The 15,768-nt window shown below is 36.2% G+C and overlaps 1 protein-coding gene across 2 annotated transcripts in view; it reads right to left on the bottom strand.

Annotated features, from left to right (window-relative positions):
• Window positions 1–15,768, bottom strand: part of LOC109094698 (neuroligin-2-like) — a 160,454-nt gene that overhangs the window by 104,234 nt on the left and 40,452 nt on the right. The gene's annotated exons all lie outside the window — the stretch shown is intronic.

Raw genomic sequence — 15,768 nt, 5'->3', positions numbered from 1 at the left:
TTAAAGGTTAATGTGCAAGTTGCATGCACGTATCAGCCACATGGATTTATACAATGTTGAATGCTGCAACCTGGGTTAAAGGGATAGTTTACAAGAAAATTCTGTCATCATTTACAAACCCTGATGTCATTGCGAACCTGTCTAACCTATTTTCCTCTGTGACACAAAAGAAGATAATCAGAAGAATGTCTCAGTGTTTTTGTGTCTATACAATAAATGTCAGTGGTTGTTTTTCATTGCAAAGGTGTGGTCACATTAACCATTGCTCAACAACATTTCACAAAATCCAGTTCTATCATGACAACCCTTGGAAGATTGCATGGTAATGGATATGACAATTTTAATGTATTTGGTCTTGACGAAATAGATCTACAATGCTGCTGCAAGTTATTGCTGTAGTTGTAGATTATTGCTGCTGCTGCAAGCATGTATATATATATATATATATATATATATATATACTTGCTTCTGTCAATACATATGCAGATATGGTACAGTGAGTATTTAGAACATTCTACTGCTGTACAAGCAGCATATAGAATAACCTGTAGCAGATCTATACAGGTGGAGCTGGGGAAGGTGGAGGGTTTCAGAGGAACTCTCAAAGTGCGCTGCGAACTGCTCTAGTGGATGCTAACCAGCCATTTACTGTAGATGTAAAGCAGCAAGCTTATTGGCTGCATATGCAAAATGAACCAATCATCTTGTGCCAAGTAGATTAATGCTGTTAATATCATCAGTTTGCATTAATGACCCATCAGCCTGCGCCATCTAGAGTTTCATGACAGAACTCGGCATTCATTTCAAAAGGAATTTGTGTGATCGGGATCTTCGCGTGAGAGCAAAAAAAGTTCTCTACATGGATTTCACCATGCTGACCAACATAAAGCTGCTTGGTTTGAAAGTAAATTCTGTGTGAGTAATGATCCATACATCAGTACACTAATAACAATGGCCAATGGAGCTTCATTTGTGACCACACATGAAGTTCAAAAACTGCTGCAACTTTCTTTGGAATATCTAATTTTTGTTGTGCAATCATACAGGTTTGCATCTACTCTTGTGGATGAACAACTTACTTTGAGGGGGAAAATCCTATTATAAATGCTGGCATTGGTGATAACTGAAGGCTTTCCAGGAGGATTGAACTTACAACCTTTTAGTTTCTAGCCCAGATCTTTAATGACAAAGCAAGATTGCATTTGAGACAGAAAACTGAAACAAGTAAAACAATTCTATAACATTTCCCATCAAACATTAATGGTTTTCAATGTTTATATGAAGCTTAAAAATTCAATGACTCAGCAGTTACAGAGCCTCCCGTAGGCTTCTACGTCTAAGCCCTGGAAAATAGCAATACTGCAGGCAAATGACAGCTCAGACGACTCGTTCAGGGCATTATGAGGATCATAAACACAATAAGACAGAGACAGGGAGACAGTGATGTGAAGGAAAACATCTCGAAACACCCACACAAAGAGCCTCTATCAGTCAGTTGTGACTAACAAACTAAAAATAGATGTTTTAGCTCTCACATCCTGAATGAAATCATCTGTGCGGATATTAAGTCTAATTAAGAACCGACGCATTTCGCCCGTGAATGCATCTTTTGTTTTTTAAAGCCTCTAATCGCCTGAGAGAGCTGATTGATGCTTTAAAACTTTGATGTTCATTTCAAATGGTGTTAGCATTTAGCCAAGAGCGCCTAGCTTAGATGCTTAAGCATTTTAACAGTTAGCTAAAACAGAGGAGAGAGAGATTTACGTGATGTGAATGGATTTAATGTGGGTTTAGATTTGAAGTCCGGACGAGATGGAGGGCAAAAGGTCAAGCATAAGCAGTGAACTTTAAAACTAATGGAGAAAGAGGCATTAAATCTCAACTCCTGAGATGACTGGAATGTCATATATAACAGCACCAAAAGACAAAAATAGGAGCAGATTAGAGACATTACAAAAGGTAGGAGTAGAAACAGATTGAAAATTGAATGAGAAATCATAACACTAAATATGGCTGCTGTACAGATGGATTCAACACTGACGTCATTTCCTTTGGCTCCAGAGCTGAGATGATTGGCTCAAAAAAATCTGGCAATGATGGCAGATTTCAAATGGGAATGCTATCAGAGAGCTGTCTGCAGGTATCATAGACATCCTTGGTGCAGTAAATGTGGATGGCAAGCTATTTAAAAAGCAAAACATTGCTTCCTCGTCATCATCACCATCATTGTTAATGTGGCAACAATCATCATGCTGAATGGACTCCTCCAGTGATATTACTTTATCACCATCCTATAATAGTCTCATTTAATGTGGCCATTAGCATTTCTAGCGCAGCCTTGTGTGTGTCTGTCTTTTTGTTATGCCAATAAAGCTATTTGAATTTGAGAACTATGGATTGGAGAGAGAATAAAAAAGAATGAGAGAAAGATAAAGGAATAGGGAGAGAGAGAGAACCAGAGGTGTGCAGACATAGTAGGTATTTTGCTCAGGGGCCTGTACAGGCACTAGTGCTTTAAATACGGATAAATGCTGTAAAAATCCAATAGCAACTCTGGTATAAATCCCCCAGTAGTCTATATGTACTGTGGTATTTAAGGAGGTCAGACAGAAATGGGAAAGGAATAAAACAGTTGAGCTGCCTATTCCTCTTATTATTGCACTGTAATTCTTCCTGCTTTCATTCATAATAATTTAAGACTCAGTACTGTGCTTAGTTTGCATCCATTTCCCACCCTTATGTAAATTAAGTTCAATAAAGATAAAATGTTGCATATAAGATATGTACTGTATATGCATTTAGCATTTGTGTACAATAAAGGCTGACTCATTCCTGATATGCAGTACATTCATGCCCCCATAATTTAGCCCATATGAATGAATTACTTTTTTTAATTTATTTTTTTAATAAAATTAAATCCTATACATACTTATACACACACAAAATATTATATTAAGTCTGGTTTATCCTTTTATATCCTCAGTTTAGGTATAACAGGAATATACCTGTCAGTAAAAACAGGGAAACCTGAAAACTAAAAAACATCTTTCTCAATATCACTCCTCTTATAATTCATCACTTTATCGGCCGTCTGTGTGTGTGTGTGTGTGTGTGTGTGTGTGTGTGTGTTCTGTAGAGTGTAAAATAGAAGAGGATGACTCTAGGGTTCTGAGGGGAGTCTTGGGACCATTGACAGGATTCTCTGGCTGCACTTTAATTAAACCTTAGAGACCAAACCTACTGCACCACATACACACACATACACACACACACACACACACACACACACACACACACACACACACACACACACACACACCACACGCACATACATAAAGTCACACACAACAAACACACTCTTCATGAACAATAATACACCCGCATTGATGAGGAGAAAAGGTGGGCTGAGTGAACACTGGAGAGCATGTGAAAGATTAGGGCAAATACATGACAGAGATTAGAGATGGAAAGGAACAGCGAGAGCATGGCTAGCTTCTGATCAGTGTTTCGTAACTAACTAAAAGTAGCGACACTAATAACTAAACTGCATTCTCAGTAGCGTGACAGAAGTTTGGCTGTTTTCAAAATTGTGTAGCTTTTCAAATAACAAGCTATTTTTCCCAGCAGTGTTGCACGACATGCCTGTTTTTATGTCATACTGTATTGGGCAAACAGCCTTACAATGGCGCAAACTGAGGCAATAAACGCATTCTCTCGGAATCTATTCCCTCTCTCATGTAATGCTGGGATGTCTGATTCATTTAGGTGTGCCTCTTCGTTTGGATGGTACTACTCACTTCTCATGCACTGAATTTTATGTCTTCATTTTTGTATCAAAATAAATATTTAGATACACTCTATGAAATATGTTTCTATTAGCTGTATGTATTTATGTGTGATTCTTGCTTACATTTTACTATTTGTTTTAATTACTATTCCTGACAAATTAATTGTACAGTCATCATTCCCAATTACAACTAATAACAACAATTTATTAAAGCAGAACTTTTCTTCTTGCAATAAACAGCAATATCATGAGACATCAAAACATAATAAATAGATGCAGTTAATATTAAAATTAGGAATAAACTATGTGCTCTGCCAAATAATATAAGGGGCAGACTTACTGTATTGTTGCCAAGCAACAACTTAAGAAACACAGCTCGTCCAAACATATTTAGAATCAGATTTAGTTTTTTTTTAATAATCTGTTTGCAACTGTTAATTCTATTAAAACTCCTAATACTATAGTAAATTAAAAACTAAACATTTAAATTAACATTCAACAAATATCAGTTAGGTTATAAAAATAATTGTTTTTTTTTAAATATATTTATATTCAGTTTTCTTTTCAATTTAAATGTTAGTAATCTTATTATGTTTTTGTCAATTTTATTAGTTAGCAATTTTAGTACTTTTAAGTCTACATTTTTCATCTAATATTTATATATATTTTTTATATTTTTTTCAGCCTTATTTCAATTAACAAAAATTTCAATAAAGTTTAAACAAAACCTTTCTTATCTGAATGAAAAGGATCTGCACTAAAATTGACCGCTAAAGGAATAGTTCACTCAAAAAATCAAACAAACAAACAAAAAACTGTCATCAATTATTCATCCTTGTGTTGTTCCAAACCATTATGAGGTGACAAAACTTTCTGCAGACCACAAAATAGGATTTTGATTTTTTTTAATATACATATAATGAATAATGAAATGCTCAATGAAAGCCAGTGGGTAATATAATGAAAGAATTTACATTATTGGATGAACTATCCCTTTAAAGTTCAGTTAAATAGTCATTAATCAATTAGAGAAAATGCAGAAGTAAATCTATGGCAAAAAAAATCATTTTACAATTTTTTAATTTGATGCAAAATTGGCCCTTTTGGATTGGCACCACCTACAGTACTTGCAGATATGACAATGAGGTGGCATTTGCTTCAGTTTGTTAGCTAACAATAGTGCAGTAGACTGTATTTAGCTACTAAGTTTAGCAGGCTAAATTTTTCAAACTAGCTTCATGATGCATGCTAAAGAACCCACACCAGGGTCCTGTGGCTCGTAACCCTGCTGAGCTGCTGCATTTACCCTCTGACAGTTCATCACATACAGTATGTCAATCAGTTCCCATGCGATGCCTTTCCCACATATCCATCTGCTATTCCCTTCCACACTGATCTAGAATCAGCCGCCGCAGTAATTAAGGCTTATGTCAGACTAATGAGCTTGTCACCTCCCTGATCGTGAGCCAGTGTGTGCTGTGTTTAATCAGAGGACTGGATGGGTCCAGCAGCAGCTGATACCTCCGCAGCCAGGGCAAGAGAGTAAGAAGAGTGGCAGGACCGGAGCTAGCACAGGTTGTTTGGGTCTTAATTGCTTGACTGGCATCGTTACAAGGCTTAAATTGGCCAGTTGTGGCTGTGCTGCATGTGTGCCCTCTGGGTGTGATGGAAAATGATGAATGGGAGAAATAAACAGGCAGAGAGAGACAGACGGACAAAACAGGCTACGAGAGAGAAAATGGGCGAGAGAGGAACACGCTCTCTCACTCTCGGTGCTTTATCTGAAGGGGGAACTGTGAGGTGTGAATTGGAAACACTGGAACCAGGCCTGTCTGTGTCTGAGACAGCAGATACCTGCAGCGAGTGTCATAAAGGAGGACAGATGTGTGCAGGGGCGGTTCTGAGAAACGTCCTCATTCAGACCCTCGAGGTTTTGCCGCTGCTCGGCACCCTGGGAGATGACAGCGGTTACGACGTGTGTGTGTGTGTGTGTATCAGCCAACTGATAGCAGAACTGCTGACAGTCAGGTCAAAAGACGTTCACAACCTGTCGGTACCTTCTCCCCCTACTTTATCTCATGTCTCTGTCCTCCTTATCTGTCCATTGATCTTTGAATAAAAGGCAGCACAGAAGAATGATGGGCTTGAAGCACTGAAAGGTGAGGGAGAGAGATCAAGAAAGACCTATAATTATAACTAATGGTTGTAATATGGGTTATTTTTATTTTTAAATGATCTATTGTTTTTCAGCTTTTCGTATAGACTCTACTGTGTCTTCTTTGAATTGATGTGCTGTATTTCATTCTGTGCTACCTTCAAAGCACGCAGCCAACTGAAACGGACTGATTGTTTTGAATCTAAAACGTATTTACATATGTGCAGCTTTTATAATGTAACAAATCTTCATAAATCCTTTATGTTACACTTTAAATATATATTTCAAATCAGTTTGGAAAGTACTAAATACTATTACTCAGCAAGGATTTATTTAATTGAACAAAAGTGACAGTATTTTTTTTTAAAGCAAACAATAGCTGCTGAAAATTGCTGCTTTGCCATCACAGGAATAAATAACTGGTTTCTATTTTAATATATTTTAGATTATAATTTTTTAATTGTTTTAACAAATAATAATTCAAAATAATAATGTTTTTTTTATAACAATAATTAAAAATGATTTTTGTGCTACAAATACATGCAGCTTTGGGAAGCATCAGAGACTTCTTTCTAAAAATATATTTTAAATATACTTATAGTTTTTTTTTGCATATATATATATATATATATATATATATAAATAAATCAAATATATTTTTAGACCCCCCCCCCCCCTTCAAAACAAATTCAGCCTATTAATTCAATCACTTCAATATTTTATGAACTAAAAGTATTTGTAAAAAATTGTGCATCTCTAAAGCTGTTCATAGGAGAGATGCTTATTTTAGATTGTCAATACATTAATAATTCCATTTCAGTGTTTAAACATAAAAATGAACATCACTTTAAAATACATAAGAATACGATTACAAATGATATCATATTGTCCCTACTTCTTTAAAACACAAAATTGTAACCTGTGTCTATATTTAACAAATGACTTAACACAGTCATTTGTCACACCAATAAAGTAGATTAATCTTAAACAATCTAGAAGACTAGAAGATCTTTTTTTCTAGGAAAGAATTAGCCTGTAATCCCACTGACCATTCCAGGTCTGTTTCCCAAACTATTTTCTATTTATTCCCCACAACCAGTTTAGAGAAAAAGAGAGAGATGAGGAGGATAACCTCTGTCCAGTCATAGGGGACAAACACACAGGAATGAATGAGTGGTCGCAGCCCACCAGAGCACAAAATTGGAAACAACAGAAGAGGAAGAGTTAAAAGCAAATATTTACAGGGGTTTAATGTGGGCCGGGACACGGCTGCTCCGTGAAGGGTCAGCGCCAGTCAGCGCTGTGCTAATCAGACAGCACCATTACTCACACACCACTCATATCTGCTTAATCACTGCCTGATGAAGTGTGTGTGTCTGTGTTAAACTGGCATTACATTGCTAGTCTTTTTACTGTATTACAAAGACAGACACCAGCACAGCAGCTCCTAAAAATGGCAGAGCGGCCACCACAATTTCTCCTTTATTAATTTTCAAAAGCAAGTGAGGCTGTAACTGTTGCATATTCAACACACGTGCTGCCTACAGAGCCAATACCGTCTAGCCAATTACAATGTATTCTCCTGTACAGAGTAACTCCAAACAACAAACAGAGAGAGAGAAAAGAAGCAAAACCAACAGAAAGAAGACTAGAAGAGACATCAAGAGCAGCCAAAAGAGAATCTCAGCCCAATCACTCTTATATAAAATCAATGATAAATGGGTTTTTGTGTGTCAGAGAGACAGAGAGCACGAGCGAGAGGGAGATAGAGATTTTTCTCTCTACTTCTCTGTGTGAGTAAGCCACTGTTTAGGCCCCAGGGTAGCTCACAGCCTGAGTCCTTTATCAATGATGAATAACCAAGTTTGTGTATAACCATGTGAGTATGTCTGCATCTGTGCATTTTTAAGTGAACGTGCATGCAAAACTGCGACGAAAAATATGGTAATATTGTTTTGTGGTGCTTTTCTCAATTTCAGTTATTTGGTGGCTGATATCATCTTTTCTTCCCTTTATTTCTTTTTCTCCCTTTATATCTATCAGATGGTATGAAAAGTGAATAGAAATGGATGCAAATGATGTTTCTCATGTATCAAACAGTGCTGCTGCTACTGCTACAGTCAGTTCTGTACAGTCTCAGTCTCACATTATGTCCTAACTAGGTGCTAACAAGCTTTTAGTGACAAGTAATTGGTCTATTTACACTTAAAGTGAAATGCTGGGCATGCAACAATCAGCCATTTAGAACATACACTGGATTTCAAATTTGGGGGTCATTTTGGAAAAAAATCAATGAATACTTTTAACATTGAAAATGATAAAAAAGATGTTTCTTGAGCACCAAATCAGAATTTTAGAATGATTTCTGAAGGATTGCAAGACTGGCGTAACAACATGTGCTCACCAAAGCAAGCATAAAATGCAATTTTTAGCCATCTGAAAATAGCAGGCACTCTTTTGAAAATGCCCAGCTGCGGACCCAGAGCACTTTGGAAGCATAGCATTTAGACCCATAGTGATATAAAAATATACCTCAGAGCAATATTTTCCATATTTATATTGTTATTGGACGGCTGGGTAAAAAGTGAAATTGATGAGCACTGCGTTTTACCCAAAGTTGAAAATTTTTCAACTCTCAGCAACCATAAAAAAACGCAAAGCACGCAGCGCTCAGTGTGAAGTAGACGCTTACCATCTCGTCATGCTGTTGCTGTTTTTAAATACTCCCATTGCTCCCAATTGAAAAAAAATATGCTAGCCTCAGGAAAAAATGCTTTGGTGGACACACGGCCTAATGGCTGCTGAAAATTCAGCATTACCATCACAGAAAAAAATACATTTTAAAATATATTAAAACTATATTTTTGATCAAATAATGCAGATTTGGTGAGAGCAAGAGACTTCTGTCTTAAACATTAAAAAATATTACTAAAACCAAACCTAAATTGTAGTGTACAAAAATCCTCACGGAGTTTGAGACACTTAGTAGCAAGTAAATTAGAAATTTCAGACACCATGCTGTGCATTCTTAGATAGAATAAGCAGTAAAGAGAACCGATCATCAAAAGTCTGAGTCTGCAAGGCTAGTGTATACAAGAAATACTGATGTCCTCTAGACCCTCAGCAACAGCATAATCAGAGGAGCAGAGAAGAGGAGGAGTGGGGCTGTAATAGTGAAAGAGCAAAATCCTCCCACCCTCTTTCACACTCCCTTCATCTTCTCTTTCTTTTCCTCTCCTCTCCATCTATGTGACTGATATAAAAGCAATGTAAAAGCTATGAAAACACACCCCAACTGTAAATCTTTGCTGAGTGTATGCGTGTGCATACATTTACATTATGCAATAGATGTTTTTATCCAAAGGGACTTGCATTGCACATCTTATCTGGGTGCGCTGGAAGCTGTTTCATGCGGGGGGGGCTGAGGGCTGGGTTGGAAAATATGGACGTCATTATGTTGTGACTGACGACATGGGGCTTCTCCCCTGGCGTGATTGTTACTGTTTTATACACAAAAATTGTAGCCTACTTGAACTTGTACTTTGATGTTTAATAAAAATAATAAATAAAAAAATAATAATAAAAAAATCTCTGTACTGTTTAGGCTATGTGTTGTAGCCATTAAAGAAAACATTTTGGTTTCATATTTCCCTTCAATATTATAGGCTAATGTAATTTTTTTATTTATTAATCAATGTTTATTATGAAAGTGAGCACCTGAGAAAGATATGATACATCATGCGCAATAGCCTATGAGACATGGAGTGGGTAAGACATGATTTTGACCACTGTTTTGTTTTGTAGAAAGACTCTGTTTAAAAAGATTTTCGTTTTGTATAAATTGTATCTTAATTTTTGATCAATTTTATCTACCCATGAAATAAACAAGCAAATATATTAGCAGACAATTAATAAGGTGCCGGCACCACTTGTATTTGCACTTGAACGGCGCAGAAACTCAGCTGTGTGCCTCACAGACAGTTTTGAGAAATATAGGCTATCTATTATAGAAAGCTTAAAAATGTTACTTTTAAACGAAATATTCAAAACGAAAAGAAATAGGCTACTCTCTGAATATGTAGGCCTAATCCATATGAAATGTGCATTTCTCTCTGGCGTTCATGGCGAGTCCGCATCGTCTTTGCAAGCGACACAGAAATATTAAAATAATTAATTATTAGTTTATATCTTATACACTATATCTTAATCCCACATTAAACACATTGTTATGTCTGTTTTTTATTTATTAATTTTTTTTTTTTTTCACGTTTTTAAGTACAATATAGGTTAATCCACAGCCCCCCACCAGGGGGGGCTGATGCTATGACGAGGGGGGCTGCAGCCCCCGCAACCCATTAACACAAAACAAAAACCAATCTTATCTGTTCATGCATTCCCTGAAAACTGAACCCATGACCTTGACATTGCTAGCATCGAGCATCATGCTCATGCTTTGAGACACAGCAAAATCTCCTTTACACTATAGTTCTGTTTCAACATCTAGCTGTCTCACCACCTACAAAGGGAGCTGTCTTGAACTGCATTAATATTAAATTATTAATGCATTCTAACTGGAATGGAACCTCATATAGACAGGAACTGTCATAAAAATTGTGGCTCACAAAAAAAGCCTACAGGAGACTAGAGGAAATTATTTTTGCTAGAAATATGGTTGTGACAGCGCCAAAATTTTTTTACAATTACAATTGAACACAATACTACCCTAAATAATATAAGTAAAAACAAGTAAACAGTCATTAATAAAGTAAGAACAAAAGCAACCAAATTAGAATGAACAAATACAACAGAACAAAGACAGAATTAAATAAAAAGTTTATCAGGTATAACCATCTAAAAGTAGTAAGAAATATTACAGAAACTGTAATATGTAAAATACTGTACAGCCTTCATGTGAATGTTTATTTTAAATCACTTGAAAGTTTAAAGTGCCAAGGTTTAATATACTGTACATGCAAAAGGATTTTCTTTCATGCAACAATGCAATGTCACATAAGCATAACTGCAACAGAGATGATCATTTACAATTTAAACTGATTGTTAAATGTTATCATGTCTACTAGAATATCACCCATCCCTATTTGTAATGAATATATGTCTCAGATTGTTAGATTAATTGTTTTCACAGAACTTGTTGCAATTACATTCTCTGTGAAGCATAAATGCAATGTTGCTTTAGAATTTGGCAAAAAATGAGGTGTTTTAGAAGGCAGCATAATTTTGTTTCAGCAGTCTTCTTGTTGGAAGCTTGCCTACGAGGCCTTAAAATCCTGCCTCCGCAGGCAGCTTCACTAGGTTTTGAAAGAGCATATTTGTCGGGTTCCTCCATCTATCCTTTCTAATGCTGCTGGCTCTCGGTTTTCCCTCCACACCTTTTCACTTCATCCCTCTATCACATCAATGCACTCCCTGTGATTCAGCCTCCATTTCCACACAATAACAGCAGCCGCTACACAAATTAAATACCATGGCCAATAACGATTACAGGACGAACCTAAAGCTGAAGCAGGATATGGGATTGTGCTGAGAACATTACGCTGGAGTTATGTATGTGTGTATATGTGTATGTCGGTGTTTCTGGCAAAGCAGAGCAGTGGCACCAACAGCACATTAAGTCAGAGATCCTATTTATGATGCCAAATGATGGCCACCGTATTCTGCTCTGAGCACTTCACAGCAGAGGTATGAGGCTGAAACAGTGTTTGGGGAACCAGAGCATCCATTCAAAAAGCATCAGATTAATCTCAGTCTAAATACCTTGAAAGCTGAGCTCAGCATTCATGAAGCGCTTGGTCTCCACGTCAAGGTTTTCCTTAGAAAACAGCTTTCACAAGATATGCTAGATAAGCAAACTGCTCAGTTTCATGTGTACTTATTCATATTCACAAACATATGATACCCAGCATACACACAAATCATGCGCATCACTCATGAAGAACAGAACAGAACAACATACTCATAAAACTCTTTCAGAACACTTCTACACAAAATAGTGTTCTGCAATGGAAATGATGTAGTGAAACATGTTTTTTAAACATTTCTGGAATAAAATAGACAGCTACGCTTTATTAAAAAAATGTTGTTGTACATATAAATCAAAGATTATGTATAGAAATTAACAATTTATTATTTGTTTAGATTTTTTTTTCCAATTTTTATGAATATTATAAGCTTTCAAAAATAAAGATGGAAAGTTTGGGTCTGGAACAATAAAATCTATATACACATAAAAAGGTAACAAAAATAAAATAAAGTTACATTCCAAGTGTGTTTCAATAAAGAAAAAGAAGTAGAAGAAGAAGAAGAGAAGAAGGGGAGGAGGAGAAGAAGAAGAAAAAGATAACAATGTTACAGAAACACTCTCTTTGTCATACATTTATCATAATTGTAAAATGTCATAATTTACAATTATATGATTTCCAAAAAAAAAAAAAAAAAGCAGATATTTGTTCTAATATAATGAACAATAATGAAATAATGTTTAATGAAGTCCAGCGTGTTTAGAAAGACAGTTTATGGAAGAGAAAACAGGCCAATAGTAGAAAATGAATCACAATACTCAGTTTGGGATCTGAACTCCTGCCTTTAAATTTAAAAAGCCAATTTAGAATTTAGGCATCGGTCTGTTTGCTCTAGAACACATTTTGCATTAGCTAGACTGGATTTGCATTCGTGATTTGACAAACAGTTTTGGTGGTTTTGGTCTTTATCCCATTAAAGTAGGAAGAAGCCATCCTTGCGTGACAAAAAAAAATAAAATAAAATAAAAAAAACCTGCCAAGCTGGCTGTTGAGTGAAGTGACTTGCTCTAAAAAAGGACTTCAAATAAATCAACCTATTATTCTGTTCAGCCCTGTACTCCTGGCAGGTAGAAATAAACCCCAACCACAACCGCGAGATAATGTTTTCACATATGTGCCTGTAAATAATACACACACACATGAATAAATACAGCCGGTATCACAAATCTCCACATCTTGCATGTGAACTCTTCCATGGAACCACGCCTGAATGCACAAACCTAAACAATCACAGCGCACAGGTGACATGAGCAGGTGTCTGACTGAGCTTTAAACGCTCATTGCTCTTGACAAAAGAACAGTGCTCTTCATCAGTCCATCAATGTCTTCGTCACGTCTATCTCTCTATCGCTCCATCACAGCTTCTGCTACAGAGCCAGAGAGAATCAAGCAGCCACCCCACCAGCACTTGTCCTAGTTACATACATCTACTAACAGAATGATCACAGGGTGCTCGCTCTCAAAACAACCATCCCTCTCAACTGACAGTGCGCAGATTTGAGCTCAAGTCCTGCTGTGCATTAAAAAGTATTTGGGAAGCAGTAAAACTACAAATGTCAATTAAAATCCTTAATTTACAGTAGTGTAATCAATCATACATGAATCTTAATTATTAACAATAAATGTTCCTGTGATGGCAAAGCTGAAATTTCAGCAGCCATTAATCTAGTTTTCAGTGTTGCATGATCCTTCAGAAATCATTCCGATATGCAATTGGAGATCAAATAACGTTTCTTAATATCGCTGTTGAAGACAGTCGTGCTGCTTAATATTCTTCTGGAAACCCCGATATTTTCTTTTCAGGATTACACCATTTATTTGAAATAGAAATATTTTATATATTATAATAGCATTATAAATGTCTTTAAGTACTTTTAATCAATTTAATGCATCCTTGCTGAATAAATGTTTTAATTTCTTAAAATAAAATCTCACCGACCCCAAACTTTTAAACATATGAAATATTGCTATCTGCCATTTTTCCCCTCTTTTCGAATGTGAGTCTATACAAAGGATCACTTACTGTACATGTCCAGTCATTTGCAGTTTTTAATCATGTTACTGTGTAATTTAATTATTATTATTATTTTTTTTAAGAAAAAGACCATGTAAAATGCTTTGCAACAGCACAATTCAATCCAGCCCATGATAGAAGAGTTTGCAAACTATTTTTACCATTTACCAAACTATTTTATCAGCACATTTTTCTGAAATTCGCATAGTTTACAGAAATTTCCACTTGATTCCTATGGGATTTTCCTTAGAGTTTGTCTAAATTAACAACAGTAGCCGAGCAGGAGTGGAGCTTTTATTGCATAATGGATTGTTCTGGACTGTAGGACAGGCTTAAGTTCAAAAATATATTGACTTCAAAAACCTTGGAATGTCTTATTAAGAATTGCCTTCATTTGAGCTGTTCTCATCAAATATTTATGTATGTGATTACAATTAATTTGATTAATCAGCATATCATGTTATAATAATGATATGCTGAATTGAAATCATTAATCGATTGACAGCTCTAATTAAAACAAAAGGATTCCATAAATAAACCAAACAGAAAGAGTGAGAGGGAAACAGAGCGTAGCCAGTTCACTCCAGCTTGCAAATAGCAGAGGCTGTGTTTTGAATTACGAGGGCCGCTAGGCTGCCTTGGGCCAGACAGGGTTGGACTGCGTCATCATCAAGGGGTTCAAGCCAATATTAATTACACCAGTCTAAGCTTGGAAAGGTCCGTTTCAACGCCACAGCAATGGTTGCTAACCACCATGGCAACAGTCCACATGGCCATGACCTTTGCCCCTGAACATGCCTGCCAGAAGCCTAGAAGTAAACAAGCAGAGTGTGTGTGTGTCTGTGTGTGGCACTAGGGATGCCATCATCATACATCTAGACATCACGCAATTTCTTCACTCAATCGGACACTGAATAATATTCATGCCAGCGCGTGTCTGCATGTGGATGTGAGAGAAAAGGAGGGGGAGCGATGGCTCATTCTGTTGCTCATCTTTTTGACATGTTTTTAGTTATTCTGCCAGCCTTTTGGCCACCAGGGAGTCTTAGTTTGTGCTACCGACTGACACTAGCGAGAGCTGAGAAGCAACACAATCCCAAAGTAATCAACACACTAGCACACAACACAGGCTACTGCATTACAAGGAGACTTTAACAGAGGTCACCCCTCAGAGTCTCATAATATATTAACCAAAATGTTAGCTTAATAATCTTTAACACATTTAACTGTGTGATAATTAATGTAGTGTAAGACAGGAAAATAATGAATTAGTTGGGCCAAGCTTTAGATATATTATTATCTACTGCCAGACAGATTAATGCAGCACTTAAAACCATATACAACAAGGCTCAGATCTTACACGATTCAGGATTTAAGACTTTCTGTAGCTCAATCAGTAAAGCACGACATAAGCAACGTCAAGGTCACTGGTTTGATTCCCAGAAAAGGCAAGAACTGATCAAATGTGTACCTTGAATGCAATGTAAGTCATTTTAGACAAAATACTAACTTGAAGGATCTCATGTAATCTAAAACCAAAGAAAAGAAGGTCACTATTTCACCAAGATAGTAATGAGATTAAATGGAGATCAAATGCAGACTTTTGAAGCCTCATTTACATTTATGCATTTATTAGACGCTTTTATCCAAAGCGACTTACAGTGCATTCAGACTTACAGTGCATTCAGACTTACAGTGCATTCAGGCTATACTATATATTTTTTTTTACGAGTATGTGTGTTAAGCTAAAAAGAGAATCCAAACAAGTGTCACTTACTAAATTCAGATTTCACAAGACTGTAAACTTCAGTATGAACATTTGTCAACTAATTCTCCCATGACCGAAGCTGCCCAAATTACTTGAATAGTTCTACACTCTTTCTGTATATAAATGATTTTTTTTTTCATTTGTTTTTACTTGAATTTCAAAAGAAATTTAGTAAAAACATCAGAGAAAGAAACTGCTACTGAAGGTGTGTGATTTTTAAAAAGC

Source organism: Cyprinus carpio, chromosome B7 (assembly GCF_018340385.1).
Source record: "Cyprinus carpio isolate SPL01 chromosome B7, ASM1834038v1, whole genome shotgun sequence".
In the NCBI taxonomy this organism is placed as follows: Eukaryota; Metazoa; Chordata; class Actinopteri; order Cypriniformes; family Cyprinidae; genus Cyprinus; species Cyprinus carpio.
Note: the sequence above shows the minus strand (reverse complement) of the source record. Positions and strands in the feature narration are given on the sequence as shown.